This window comes from Callorhinus ursinus, unplaced genomic scaffold, assembly GCF_003265705.2.
Source record: "Callorhinus ursinus isolate GAN/ISIS: 27379988/994484 unplaced genomic scaffold, GSC_fseal_2.0 scaffold22, whole genome shotgun sequence".
Classification (NCBI taxonomy): Eukaryota; Metazoa; Chordata; class Mammalia; order Carnivora; family Otariidae; genus Callorhinus; species Callorhinus ursinus.
This window is the reverse complement of record NW_027397084.1, coordinates 14,843,034-14,858,459: the sequence shown is the minus strand read 5'-3', so window position 1 is coordinate 14,858,459 and position 15,426 is coordinate 14,843,034. Positions and strand designations below refer to the sequence as shown.

At 40.7% G+C, this 15,426-nt stretch overlaps 1 protein-coding gene across 15 annotated transcripts in view; it reads left to right on the top strand.

Moving 5' to 3' along the window:
* DST (dystonin) overlaps positions 1-15,426 on the top strand; it is a 478,114-nt gene that overhangs the window by 26,602 nt on the left and 436,086 nt on the right. The gene's annotated exons all lie outside the window — the stretch shown is intronic.

Sequence of the window (15,426 nt, the reverse complement as noted above, 5' to 3'; positions counted from 1 at the left end):
TAGATGGAGCTAGAGAGTAATAAGTCAGAGAAGGACAAATAACCATATGATTTTAATCATATGTAGAATTTAAGAAACAAAACAAGCAAAGGGAAAAAAGGGAGGGAAGCAAATCAAGAAAGAGACTTTTGGGGCACCTGGGTGGCTCATTTGGTTAAGTGTCCAACTCTTGATTTGGGCTCAGGTCATGATTTCAGGGTCATGAGACTGAGCTCCTCGTTGGGCTCCATGCTGGGCGTGGAGCCAGCTTAAAATTCTCTCTGTCCCTCTGCCTCTTCACCCCCTCCCTCTCTAAAAACAAACAAACAAACAAAACAAACCCAGACTCTTAACTATAGAGAACAAACTGATGGTTACTAGAGGGGTGGTGGGAAGTTGGGTTAAATAGGTGATGGAGATTAAGAAGTGTTGTGATGAACACCGCGTGTTGTATGGAAGTGTTGAATCACTATATTGTACACCTGAAAGTAATATTACACTGTATGTGAACTAACTGGAATTTAAATAAAAACTTAAAAAAAAATCTTTGTGGGGCACCTGTTCAGTTGGTTAAGCGTCTGCCTTCGGCTCAGGTCATGATCTCAGGGTCCTGGGATCCAGTCCTGCATGGAGCTCCCTGCTCATTGGGGAGTCTGCTTCTCCTTCTCCCTCTACCTGCCCCCACCCTGGCTCGTGTGTACTCTCTCTCTCTCAAATAAATAAATAAAATCTTAAAAAAATATATTTGTGTAAGTGGACCTACGCAGTTCAAACCCGTGTGGTTCAAGGTTAGCTGCAATTTCTATCTTTTCTCCATAGTCTTGTGTGGGATGTGGCACAGAATGGTTCCTTAGTCACTATTTGTTGAATATTTGATGTTTGGTAAATATTTGATGAATGGATGAATGGGCTTAAGTGGGTAAGATAATTGGAGTCAGTAGGGCATATTTGAGAAAATGCAGAGTAGTTGAAATTTGGTTCTGCTGTTTTCCCTCTTCCCTCTTTCCCATTCTTCTGCTCCTCTAGGTGCCCACTGCTGTCATGCCGGTTTCTTGGCTTCCCAGAACACTTTCTTCAGGGTATTTCCTAGGCCTGCCCTACCCTAAATTCCCTCACCTTCTAAAATTCCTTTTGCTTTTCTTCCCTAAACTTCTACCCTCATCTCCCATCAGGATATCATTTCCATACTGAAGAATGCAGCTAGATATAATTAGAGGATAATCACTTCAACTTAATTCATTCCAGGTTATAAAAGACTGACAAGGAAACAGCAGGAAGTGTCTGAAATTTGAATTCCACAATAGAAGGGCTTGCTTTGCCTTTGCAGATTTCTGACTGGACTGTGTGTATAACTTTCCCTTTCATATAGTATATTAATGCCATCTCTAAACAGGTTTTCATGCCAGGATTTTAGATTGTGTCATTCAATCAGGACAAAGGAATATTTAGAGAGCTGCCTGCCTATAACCAGTTTCAGCAACATTACTGTCCTTGTTCAGCATTTGCAATTATTTGGGTATTTTTTTTTTGCCTTTTTTGTGTCTTTTTGTACAAATGAACGAACATTGGGACAATGACTACTAATGATAGTGATAAGGAAATTAGGTCTCATACAGCTAATGAACTTTAGGCAAAGATATAAAAAATCATCACATGAGTCAAGAGTTGATTCTTACCCTCAAATGGATGCTCACTGATTTTAAGCCCATCTATAGTCTTTTTGTTACATATGGAAAGAAAGCAAAAGCAAGGAACATGTATGGAAGTCTGGAACTCTGTCTTTTGAGACTGTGTATAAAACGGGAGCTATAATTAAGGATTTTTAAGATTTAGTGTTATTTTTTTATAACAGGATTTTTTATCTTATATTTTGGTTTCTGGGACTGAAACCTAAGTCTCTCATGTGACTTCTGCACATTTTATTTCTTTTGTGCTTTCATGAAAACATTTGGTACAGAGGAGGGGCCACCTGTAAAAGGCAAGGAAGATATGCCTGGGTTTCCTTGAAGCTGCCTCTTCACTGTTGTTAACTGTTGCTTTAAATCCTTCTAGCCGCTAGAATCTAATAATACCTTTGCTGCAACTACTTTAATAGATTGCAAAGTCAGGGCCCTGCAAAACCAGGCTATGGCATAGGCCCCTGGGCTTGGTATTGAGATTTACAAGATGCGGCCAGAGGTTCTACAGAATATCACCACTTTCCTTCCCTGTTTTCCTCATCTACGCAGGAACCACCAGAGCCTGGAATGCCCCTTACTCTGGGCCATTGATTCTGAAGGGCTTAGTCTTAGTAGAAGAGTGAACCCAACTGACTGAGAGAGGCCCTTCTGTCAGAGGCTTAAATGGAATAAAATCAAGTTGAGTAAGACCTACCCTTACCTTTGTGGACCTCTCTCTCTTTCCTTTATCTCACAGTGATGTATGATCTGAGAAGAAATTTTTCATTCATTGAAGTTAGTGTTTATGTTTCCCTTTTTTTCCTCTTCTTTGGCTACACCTGCATTTTCCTGAGAGTCACTATACTTGTGCATAGAATCAAAGGGTAAATTGGGTTTGTCATTATTTGTTTGTTTTTTTTGACTCTGCACATGAGATTTTAGTAGTGGGATTGGAGGAGTGGAAAAAGGTAACAGGAAAAACTTTATGTACGCTGGTATCTCTTCTCTGTAGAAATTAAAAGATTTAGTTAGGCAGTATTTGCTGTTATTGCCTATTTATTTTAATTTTAGTTTAGTTTTTGCATAGGTAAACATTCACATGATTCAGAAATTAAAACCTATAAAATATATCAGTGAGAATTCTTTATGCCATTCTTATTCCTTATATTTAAGGAAATCTTAGGTAACCACTGTTCTTAGTTTCTTGTGAATCCTTTCATTATTATTTTTCTTTTTATAAGGAAATAAAAATATATTTTGTATTTCTTCTTCCTGATATGCATAACAACATACTATATACACTGTTCTGCATCTTGTTTTATTCACTTAATATAACTTGGAGAGCTTTCTATAGAGAGCACTCTACTTTTTATAGGTGCCTAGTATCTTGTTGGATACAAAATATAATTTAGTTATCCATCTCACTATTGGTGACATTCGGGAATTTTCTAATTTTTTATTATAGACAATGCTTAAATGTAAAACTGTAGTCATTTCACATGTGTGCAAATGTTACCTGTAAGATGAACTCCCAAAAGGAGAATTATGGGGTCAAAGGTTTATGTATTTCAATTTTGATAAATAGTATCATGTGGCCCTCCATAATGGTCTGTTTTAATTACTGAGGCTTCATAATATGTCTTCTCTTATTGGGGGCTCTTTTGCTTGGCTACTATTATTTTTCTCTTTCATATGGTTATTAGAATCAAACTGTCTAATTCTAATTTAAAAATTAGTATTTTTATTGAGACCATGTTAAGTGTGAATTTTGTTAAAAGAGAACTGAATCTTTATGATTTCAAGTTTTCCTATCTAATTAATTGGTATGCTTTTCTATTTTAAACTCTTTTGTGGAAGAATCTTTTTCATGTATTTCTTCCACGTCTTGTTAAGATTATTTCTAGATTTTATCTTTTTGGTTGTGATTAAAAGTGGGTCTTTTTTTTCATTATATCTTCTGTTTGTAGTTTCTACATATGGAAACTACTGGTTTCATTATCTTAACCTTGTAGTCTGCTAACTTACTTATTTTAAAGTTTGTAGTACTTTTCAGTGGAATCTCTTGGGCTTTCCAGGTATACAAAACATCATCTGGGGGCACCTGGTTGGCTCAGTCCGTAGAGCATGTGACTCTTGATCTCGGGGCTGTAAGTAGGAGCCTCACATAGGTTTAGAGATTACTTAAAAATAAAATCTTAGGGCGCCTGGGTGGCTCAGTTGGTTAAGCAACTGCCTTCGGCTCAGGTCATGATCCTGGAGTCCCAGGATCGAGTCCCACATCGGGCTCCCTCCCTCTGATCCTTACACCTCTCGTGCTCTCTATCTCTCATTCTCTCTCTCTCAAATAAATAAATAAAATCTTAAAAAAATAAAATCTTAAAACCGAAAACATATCATCTGCTAGTAGAGATTATTGTACATCTTCCCTTCCTATTGTACATTTTTTATTTCTTTCATTTGTATGTTTGTATTGGCTAGGACATCCAGCAAAATGTTAAATAATAAGAGTAGGTATCCTTTTCTGGTGCCTGACTTTACTGAGAATGTCTTTGGTATTTCCCTGATAAGCATAAGCTGGGTTTCAGGTTGACATAAAAACATTTTATTATGTTTTAGAACGTGTCATCTATGCTGGTTGGTTATTTATTTATTAAAAGATTTTACTTATTTATTTGAGAGAAAGAGAGCACAAGTGGGGTGAAGGGCAGAGGGAGAAGCAGGCTCCCTGCCGAGCAGAGAGCCCGAAGTGGGACTTGATCCCCAGACTCTGGGATCATGACCTGAGCCAAAGGCAGACGCTTAAACGACTGAGCCACCCAGGCGCCTGCTGGTTATTTATTTATTTTCTGTTCTCTCAGCTTCACCTTGCTTTTATATATGATATCCTCTCGAGTCGGGCCTGGGACTCTGCAGACTCTGTCTCCCAGATGCCTTTGACAGCTGATTCCTGTTGGGATCTGTCAATAGGGGGCACTAGAGGGAGTCTGGAAGGTGGAAGGAGGGAGAAGCACTTCTCTCTTGCTGTTCCTGTCAGAGGTGCCCCAGTAAAGGTATCTCATCTCAGCCTCCAGTTTTTCTCTAGAATGTCAGAACCAGCCTCATCACTTCCCCTCATAGGTACCAGCAGAAGCCAGGCAGTGGTCTCTCCACAGAGGTGTGAGTCTCAACCTAGAGGCACTTTCCTCCCCTGAGCTCCTGAGGAACTAACAGTACCTGAGCAGTGTGCTTTGTGCTGCCTCTCCTTTGAGCTACCACATTCTTGTAACCTAACTTCTTCCAGCCCCCAGCCCCAGCTTATAGGTGGTAGCTGCATTTATTATCTCAAGGTTACCTCAGTCTCCTCATTTTCTGTTCCAGCCCTCCAACACCTGTTTCACCAATTCCTTTTATTAAATCTTCTCCGCTGAGCATTCTGATGAGCTGATGAGCTTTCGGCTTTCCTGAAGGGACACAGTCTATGACTCATCTATTCTTATGTTACTGAATGTTTTGATCCAGATTGTTTTCTGAAAAATTTCCCCCAGTGCTTTTTCTGTGCTAATGAGGATGATTGTGTGAGCTTTCTTTTTAGACCTATGAAATACAATAATGGATTTTTCTAACACTGGACTCTTGAATTTCTGTAATAAATCACCCTTCAGGGCACATGCACCCCAATGTTTATAGCAGCAATGTCCACAATAACCAAACTATGGAAAGAGCCTAGATGTCCACCCCATCAATAGATGAATGGATAAAGAAGCTGTGGTATATATACACAATGGAATATTATGCAGCCATCAAAAATTGAAATCTTGCCATTTGCAACTGCATGGATGGAACTAGAGGGTATTATGCTAAGTGAAATAAGTCAATCAGAGAAAGACAAGTATCATATGATCTCACTGATATGAGGAATTCTTAATCTCAGGAACAAACTGAAGGTTGCTGGAGTGGTGGGGGGTGGGAGGGATGGGGTGGCTGGGTGATAGACATTGGGGAGGGTATGTGCTATGGTGAGCACTGTGAATTGTGTAAGACTGATGAATCACAGACCTGTACCCCTGAAACAAATAATACATTATATATTAATAAAAAAAGTTAAATATAAAAAAGTAAAAAAAAAAAATCTCCCTTCAGGGCGCCTGGGTGGCTCAATCGTTAAGCGTCTGCCTTCTGCTCAGGTCATGATCCCGGGATCCTGGGGTTGAGCCTTGAGTGGGGCTCTCTGCTCAGCAGGGAGCCTTCTTCTCCCTCTCCACCCCACTCATGCTCTCTCTCACTATCTCTGTCTCTCTCAAATAAGTAAAGTCTTAAAAAAAATAAATCCCCCTTCATCATGTGTTCTTTAAATGGGCTGCTGATATTTTCATTATGATTTTTGCATTGATCTTTATACATGAGATTGGTCTGAAGTTTTCTCTTTTGGGGTAATCTGTGTCAGGGTTCAATTTCAGTGGTGTTATTTGCTTCATAACATTTTTGGGTTTCCCATATTTTTTCTAAACTCTGGAACAGTTCAAATAGTGTTTTACATCAGCCTTTCCAGGTTTCTGTTGTTTTATCTGGTTTTTGCTCCTTAAAGTTTGGTGGCATCCCCTTTATAAGATTTTCTGGGTCTGGTGCTAGTTTGGTATCATATAGTGGGAGATTATTTTATTAAATGAATCTGGAACGACTCAAAAAATGTTTGATGCTGCATTAGCTAGGCTAGTTGAGGAAAGGTGGTCCAAACCAAACTGAAGTAGGCAGTGTATCTCTGATGCCTTTTAATCCCATAACTATCCTTACGTCTTTCAGTAATTCTCCCTCTTATCTTCTCTTTTCCATCCTATTCTGATGCCAGTCCCTGCTGAAATTACCTACTCTGAACTGATACAGTTTTGGATATATGACCTTGCATGTGTCACATATTTGCATTTTAATGGTGGAATCATGAATATGGTCATGACAGGATCTCGGGTCCTGGTACTTTATGTTTTGTGTCCCCTGGTCTTCTGTTCTCCAAGTACACTTACATCTGAGGCGAGGCATAACTGTACTAGGTTGAGGAGAGTGTATCCTTCCACCGACTCAGTCAAGCAGGTTTAATAAGCTTTCCACCCCCTGAGGGGGCCTCCAGCCTTCTTTTAAAAACCGCCCCAGAACATCAGGGTCACCAACCACCTTGGAGGAAGTAAAGGAAAACTGGAAGATTGCCTCGTTCAAATTTCTGATCTCATTTCTAGCCCCCTAACTCATCAATTATCTTCAGTGCTTTTATGCATCCTCCTCTTTCTGGCCAGTGGGCCTTCTCTTGCCCTTGACCTTGTTGAATCCTCACTCATTTTTGAAGTGGTGACCCTGGCTTTTCTTACAGTGGAGCACCCCCTCCCACCGCCATGAACAGACCACCTCCTCCATGATGTCTCCTGAGCATACTTCATGTTCCCTTCATTGCATCACTTGCTTTTAAGTCTGTGTTGTTCCTGACGGTGCGTTGGGTCTTCATTTTTGTTTTCAGTGCTTAGTACAGTGCTGCACACATAGGAGGCCTCAAAAAATATTGGTTGAGTTATTTAATAAATAAAACCCAAGTAAAAGTGGAGAAAAAGAAAGATGAATGACAAATGGCTAAATGGACTCTAAAGGGACTTCAGTACCATGTGCCAAATGCTAAAAGGTGTTTTTTTTTTTTTTTTGTAAAGATTTTATTTATTTATTTGACAGAGAGAGACACAGTGAGAGAGGGAACACAAGCAGGGGGAGTGGGAGAGGGAGAAGCAGGCTCCCTGCTGAGCAAGGAGCCCGATGTGTGGCTTGATCCCAGGACCCTGGGATCATGACCTGAGCCCAAGGCAGATGCTTAACGACTGAGCCACCCAGGCGCCCCTAAAAGGTGGGTTTTGAATAATCCACTGACACTGCATGAAAGTGAACATAATGTTTTCATTCAGAGTGAATTTAATTTATATTTGATTTATGTTTATAGTGCAGATGCTTTTCTGGCAACACACCTTTCTAAATGTGTTTACTCAGAAGATGTATATCAGAAAGACAGTTTTCAAGGCTATGAAAGTCTAAAATTCTCTAGTAGCTTTATAATAATCCACCTTTGGATCAGGACGCTTGTGTTTGTTTTTCCTGCATCAGGAAATTCTGTCCTGCTTCAGGAAATGATGATAGTAGAGATAAGACAATGAATGGGGATAATAAGAGATGCTAAAAATATCTCTGTAGGGAGAGGAGATGACCTGAAAGCAGACAATTAAGTTGAGGGGTTTGAGGGAAATTAAAGCTCCTTCCATGGTGTCTCCACCTGGAAAGTATAAATATAGAGCATGGGATTATGTTTAGCTTGAATGTTTTCCCATCTTGAGCTGCTAGAAAAATTTTAATTGGCAATCTGTGTTCGGATGACAACGGGAGGATTTAGAATTCTTTGGACCCATTTTAGCCACAAAAATTATTCAGGCACATAGAAATATTGTTATCCTTATTTTACTGTTCCACTGATGCTACCTGCCCAAAGTGCACCTTAATGCATTAATGTACTTTTTATTCTGTACTCTCTACGTAGAGAGTAAGGTTTTAGTTTTCTCTTCGTTCTTAGTGTGCTGAATTGTGTAGGGACAGTGGGGCAGTTTTGGAGAAAATTTACCTATATATCTGTGCTTATTATTGAATTGTATTAATAGTTAAAATTAATCATTTTAAAGAGTTTGACATTACCCCAAAATAAGGAAAAAATGTTTGACATTGACAGTATAAATTTGCTGATTTTATAACCTTACCTCAGAAGTGTTATTTTTTTTGGTAAGACAATTTGGTTTTATCAACTATGATATGAGCAGGCTGATTCTTTTTTTTTTTTAAAGACTTTTTATTTATTTAAGAGAGAGAATGAGAGAGAGAGAGCACATGAGAGGGGGGAGGGTCGGAGGGAGAAGCAGACTCCCCACTGAGCAGGGAGCCCGATGCGGGACTCGATCCCGGGACTCCAGGATCCTGACCTGAGCCGAAGGCAGTCGCTTCACCAACTGAGCCCCCCAGGCGCCCCATTAGCAGGCTGATTCTTACCTGTAAATCGGTATGAGTACCTTCGTTCCTACCCCACAGAGTTGGTTCCTGTCTTCCTTTAGAGAGTAGGGAATGTGGGTGGAGGATAGAAACCGAGGAGAATGGATCTTACGGTTTCTCCAGCTGCAGTGTCCTTCCCAGGGAGATGTGCCTCCTCTCCAAAAGGTACACAATGTGGAGACCATTGCTGCTGCCTTTACTTAAAATAAATGCACACTGGATCCCAGTAAAAGCTCTAGCAGTGTAGGGTTAGGCTGAATGCCCCAAAACTCTGGGGGGGCCAGGGCTCTGTCAAGGGTCGGGCCCAACCTCTTGGCCCAGGCCTTTCTCTTTTATTCTTTATCTCTTTTTTTTTTCTTGGTCTGTCTACATCCTAAAGAGAGGAGTTTTCTCCTCTTGTCTCTCTGTCCTAGGCTTTGCACCTCACCCCTTCCCAGCCCCCACCTTAGACATCCTGTGAAGGTCAGTGTCTCTCCTTTTTTGCCATCTCTGAGAAGGGTAGGGTGAACTTTGACTCGGGACTGCTGGTTTTGCCCGTCTCTTCAGAGTCTAGATGAGAAAGTAACACTCTTCCTATTCCTTTTTTGGAGGTGTTCCAACCACAAAAGGTGTAAGCAGAATCAAGTCCCTTTCCATCATGCAAGAACATAGACTCTCCTGTTAGCTTACCCTTTTTTTTTTTGTTTTTAAGATTTTATTTATTTATCAGAGAGAGACACAGCGAGAGAGGGAACACAAGCAGGGGGAGTGGGAGAGGGAGAAGCAGGCTTCCCGCCGAGCAGGGAGCCCGATGTGGGACTCGATCCCAGGACCCTGGGATCATGACCTGAGCCGAAGGCAGACGCCCAACGACTGAGCCACCCAGGCGCCCCTGCTTACCTTTTTATTAAAAAAAATTTTTTTATACTATGAATGAGAAGTTATTTAGGAACACTTTAGGGTACAAAATGAGAGAGATCTTTCTTGTACTGTGGAAGTAGCTTGTACTTCTGATGGTTAAATTAAAATAAAACATTAAATTAAAATATTTAAAAACTAGAAAAGAGGATTTTGTACATTCAGTGCTAAAAATGTCTCACTCTCTAGATATGTTTCATTTATTGCTTTCACCAGATTTCCTCCACCACAAAAGGATATTAGTAAAAACCTAAGATGACCAAAGCTGGGATGAAACAAATTATGTCAGTCATTCTCTCAGATTTTCTTGTTTAAGCGTGTTGACCTTAGAAAAAAAGAGCCAGCTATTTTACCAGCAAAATAAACTTATTTGAGAATAGCAGAGAATGGCAGTTCAGGACAAACAAACCATAGCAAGTCTGGAGAACAGGAGAGAGGGGCTTGCTTTAGAGTGGCTTGCAAGGGAGGAAGCTGAAGGGGCTGTTACGGCTTCTCGGTGGCTGAATGTGGCAGTTTCTCATTGGCTGGGCTGTTGCTAGGCAAGGAGATTTTCCTTCTTCCTGCTGGGATAGGTTAAATAAGGGGTGTGTGGGTATGCTTCTTAAGGTGGGTGGTAGTGCCCAAGAACTCTCCTTTCAGGGTTTCTCAACTCCTTTTTAATGAGGTTTCCTTAAATTATTTTCACATTTCCCCCCTTTGATCAAGATCTTTGCTTGAAAGCATTGCTAATCAAGAGCTAGGACTTTTTATTTAGAGGTTTCATACAGTAAAGTGATTTCATCCCTTAGTGCCAGGAAGGACCTTTCTTGTCTGTCATGTCTCAGTTGGAAGGAAAGTGTGCAGGTTGAAACCATTGAGGTCACATTTGAGTAACAAGGAAGGGTAGAAGGGAGAATGCTCAGGCATTTCTCGTCTGAGGTTTGTATCTTAAGCATTGGAGACCATCTTGAAGCGCTAAGCTAACATCACCCTTTTGGGCATGTCATTTCTACAAAAGCTTGACAGACAACAGGTATAAAGCTTAAAAATGATCATACAGAGGGCGCCTGGGTGGCTCAGTTGGTTAAGCGTCTGCCTTTGGCTCGGATCATGATCTCAGGGTCCTGGGATGGAGCCCCACGTGGGGCTCCCTGCTCAGCGGGGAGTCTGCTTCTCCCTCTCCCTCTGCCTGTCCCCTGGCTTGTGCACTCTCTCTCTCTTGCTCAAATAAATATATAAAATCTTAAAACAAATGATAATACAGAACAAGATGAGGAGCAGACATTCTGCAGAGAACCATTCCAGCTTAAAGGAGTCTTTTCTGAAAGCCTCGCAAAGAGGAGTTAGCTTGTTTACCTTTGCCTTAGATGGGAGGGAACAGATTGAATACCAAGGGCTCTCTAACATCGTGAATAGATCGGAGTTCCTGGTGGCAGATCCAACAGTCAAAAAGGTTTCCCTGTTTTGTGATAGATTGCACTAAGAGAGGGAAGAATATAGTAAGATGCAATAGTGAGAAAAAAGTATACAGGCTTCATCCACTCATCTTGGGAAAGTGGTCTCATCTCCTTCAGCTGTCATTGGCTTCAATTCCTGGAAATCTTTATTTTCAGGTCACCAGTTGGTGTGCAGGTCCAGTCAGGGTTTGGCGCTTTCTTTAGATGTGACATGGGGATCCCAGAGTCTTTTCCTTGGGGCTTAGTGACACAAGGGTTGGTTCCTTTCTAACATGGTTAAAAAGAGTCTTTGTGGAGATATCTTTTTCAGTAGATGAAATCTTCAGGCTGCAATCTGTGATGTTTAAGGTCTTTGTCTCCTGGAAATATGCTTTGGAGAGATGTTCTACTAAAGCATAGTTATTCTCAATAGAAACAAATAGGCCTTTACAATACTGAAATGTATCCTCTTTAACCAGCTATGGATCGAAAGAAGCATGACCCAAGTGCATTGGGCATCCTGTTATTATCTCAAGAGGTGAGAGTTTATAGGTTCCAAGAAGTGTAGACCTGACATTCAGAAGGACTAATGGCAGTGCTTTTGGCTAGCATACAGATTTTGCCAGTTGAGTCTTAATAATGTGTTCTACTAACCCTGAAGATTGCCGGTTAAGGTGAGACTGGCCAAATAGCACAGGCTTATTGAAGCACTTGACTGGTGAAGTGAGTTCCCTGGTTATGAAGTTTGAGGGGTGTTCCCCAGGAAGGAAAACACAGAAACCATTGCCAACATATGTTTATATCCACGAGACAGGGGAAGATATATAAAATCCATCTGCCAAACCTCAAATGGCTTATTGGGCAATTTAAAGTGTGCAGGAACAGTGAAGAGAGGTTTTCTTGAATTGTATTTCCGGCAGGTGGGGCAAGCAAAGTCTGCACTCTTTGTGGCCTTATATTTCCCCACCAGTATTAGTTCATAAAGATGATCATTTTATCAGTAGACCAATGATCCAATGATGTTCAGTAGTCAGTAATGGAAATTTTAGAGTTTCTGATGGGCCTGGGTTATTATTTGGCCCAAGCCAGAATTTTCTTTTTTATCAAACCAAGAGTTATTGGATTTCCAATGTTGTTTTTCCTTCTCTGGGCTGATTTTTGGACATCTCTAGTCAATTCTTCTAGATTATCATTTGGGAGAGCATGACAGAGAGATTTAGATCATGAGAGAGAGATTTGGTTATTGATTCCTTTGAGAGCAGTGTTCTTTGTGGAAATATCTATGAGATTGTTTCCTTTAGCCTCCAGAGAATCAAGTTTGGAATGCCCAGGGACCTTGATAATAGCTAATAATTTCTGGACATAAAGGCCATTTTGAACTTTGTCCCCATTGGAAGCAAGGGAGCCTCACTGTCTCCATAGTATTCCAAAGTCCTGAGCTACTCCAAAGGCATACCTACTTCAAAAGGCATTGCAGTAATTGAAAATTACCATTTTCATCTTTTAAATAAGAACTTTTGGTGAGCCATGAAAAGTCAGCATTATCAGGAGGTGATCTGTCACAGAGTCAGGCAGTCATGAGGAGTATTATCGGCAAAAGAGGGAAGAACGGTGACAGGATTTTTAGGAGGGAAAAGAAGAAAGTTGATGTCCAAGGGCAGGGGGATTTTTGTTTTTTAAAGATTTTATTTTATTTATTTATTTATTTATTTTGCAGTTTTTTTCTTTAAATTTTTTGTTATGTTAATCACCATACATTACATCATTAGTTTTTGATGTAGTGTTCCATGATTCATTGTTTGCATATAACACCCAGTGCTCCACGCAGAACGTGCCCTCTTTAATACCCATCACCAGGCTAACCCATCCCCCACCCCCCTCCCCTCTAGAACCCTCAGTTTGTTTTTCAGAGTCCAAGAGAGGGAACACAAACAGAGGGAGTGGGAGAGAGAGAACAGGCTTCCTGCTGAGCCGGGAGCCTGATGCGGGGCTCGATGCGGGGCTCAATGCGGGGCTCGATGCGGGGCTCGATGCGGGGCTCAATCCCAGGACCCTGGGCTCATGACCTGAACCAAAGGCAGACGCTTAACAACTGAGCCACCCAGACGCCCCAGGGGCAGGGGGATTTATCATGCTGTCCTTTAGGGTTTTACGGGCTAAGTCATCCTGTTCTTACCAAATAATAGGGGCAGGGTTGTTTTTTTCTTCATTTTGGGTTTGGGGAAGTTCATGATGCTATGATTAAGTGTAGCCCTTATTCTGAGGTCACGTGCCACAAATATCAAACCTGAGTTTGAACAAACTGCAGTTGTTCATCGGAGACTTTGCATCCCTTTAAGGTTGAAAATTTTAACAGGTAGATGTTGTCTTCTCGTGAAGAGGTCTCAGCATCTAAGTCAGCCTTTAAATTTGGGAGAAATAAGAAGGGCTTCTTCTCCCCCCAAATAAAGGCAAAGAGATACTGGCTGGCCTTATCCATGGGGATATTAAAAGAGGCGTACATAAATTAATCACAGTGAAAAATTTGATTTTAGTGGGGATGGAGACAAAGTATGGGGATTTGGAACAGTTGGGTGACAAGGGATATTAGTGCAGAGGACAATGAGGCCTTGTGCCTTATAATCTATTGTGGGCTTGATGATTTATGGCTGATCCAATAGGGACAAATGTCTAATATCTTTAAAATTAGGTCCAGTGTTGTCAGAGATGGAACAAACAAAAGATGTTGAAGGGTCATTTGATTCAGCTGCTTGGCTATTTTGGTTGCTATCAAATTCTAGAATTATTTCCCCCTTTCAGGAGGAAGAAATTCTGGCATGATATTCCTCTAAGAGTTCCGTGTCAGTACTCAGAGGCAGGGGCTGTTGAGCTATTTAATAACAGTGAGGTTGAGCGCCTAGAGTGTAGCTCTGGCATTGATAAGATTCATTCCCAAACTGGGGACGCCTGGCTGGCTCAGTTAGAGGAGCATGTGACTCTTGATCTGGGGGTCGTGAGTTCAAGCCCTGTGTTGGGTGTAGAGATTACTTAAATAAACTTAAATAAAATAAAATATTTAAAAAAAGATTCATTCTCAATTTGGAGAGTTGTTTCTCCAAGCTGGGTAAGAGAAAGGATCGGGAAAAGCCCCTGTAGTTGCTAGGAGTCCTGTCATTGGACGGGCATTGGAAAGGCTGGATAGAGGGCTGAAGGCGCCTGCCATGCTTGAGTTTTATAACAATCCTTTTTCCAGTGTCCTGGCTTTTTGCAGTAATGACAAAGACCAGGAGGGGTTTGGTTTTATTTAGGGTTCTGTATTCGTTGGAGCTGAAGATTAAGGATTTTAGTGGTCTTCCTTTTAGTTGAATCATCTAGGGTGTGGATGAGGTGATTTGCTAAATCAATTAAAGCTGGAGTGAACATGGTTTGCTATTCCATCCTGGTCCTTTTAACTAGAAGGGGAATGTCCTGTTTCAGCATGTTTATGAACATGCTGAATTGAAGACTACTTGAGTGGATTCGACATCCATAGGAAGGCCGGAATTTTTCTTGAAAACAATTTCCTTAAAAACAATAGTTATAATAATGATGATGCTGCTGATGCAAGGGCTCATTGACTTTTATTCCAGTGAACAAGTTTTGAGAAAACCCTAGGATTGCCAGGTGAAATTGCTTAGCAATTGCAAGAGCCTGATCCTATAACAAGGCAGGGGATTGGCTTCCTATCTGCAGTTCCAGAGATTTTTCAGATCATCTCAGTTACTTTCATCCAGTGGTGGGCTTGCCCTTCAACAACAAGCATGTGAATTAGCAGAAGTCTGAGAAACCTGGTTGTTAAGTTTGAACGACTATATCAAATTCTTCAGCAAATCTGTGGAGATCCTCAGTTACTTTGGGAAATCTTTCACTATGGCTCATAGTTCGGACTTAGTCCAGGGGACATCACTTTCCTGTTGTTGAGTCAGCCTCTAATTATTGGAATAAGCTTTATTTAATCTTGGGATACTAGTATTTTAACTCACCACTATAGTTTTTGTAAGATTTTATTTGGGATCTGTTTATTTTCATATGTTAGTTTGGTCTATAGTTGCTTCTCTTGAGTTTATCAGGTTTTATTTTTAGGCTGTGTTAGCATCTTTTTATTTTATTTTAAATATTTTTATTGTTATGTTAATCACCATATATTACATCATTAGTTTTTGATGTAGTGTTCCATGATTCATTGTTTGTTCATAACACCCAGTGCTCCATGCAGAATGTGCCCTCTTTAATACCCATCACTGGGCTAACCCATCCCCCTACCCTCCTCCCCTCTAGAACCCTCAGTTTGTTTTTCAGAGTCCATCATCTCTCATGGTTCGTCTCCCCCTCTGACTTACTCCCCTTCATTCTTCCTCTCCTGTTATCTTCTTCTTTTTCTTTTTTCTTAAAATATGTTGCATTATTTGCTTCAGAAGTAC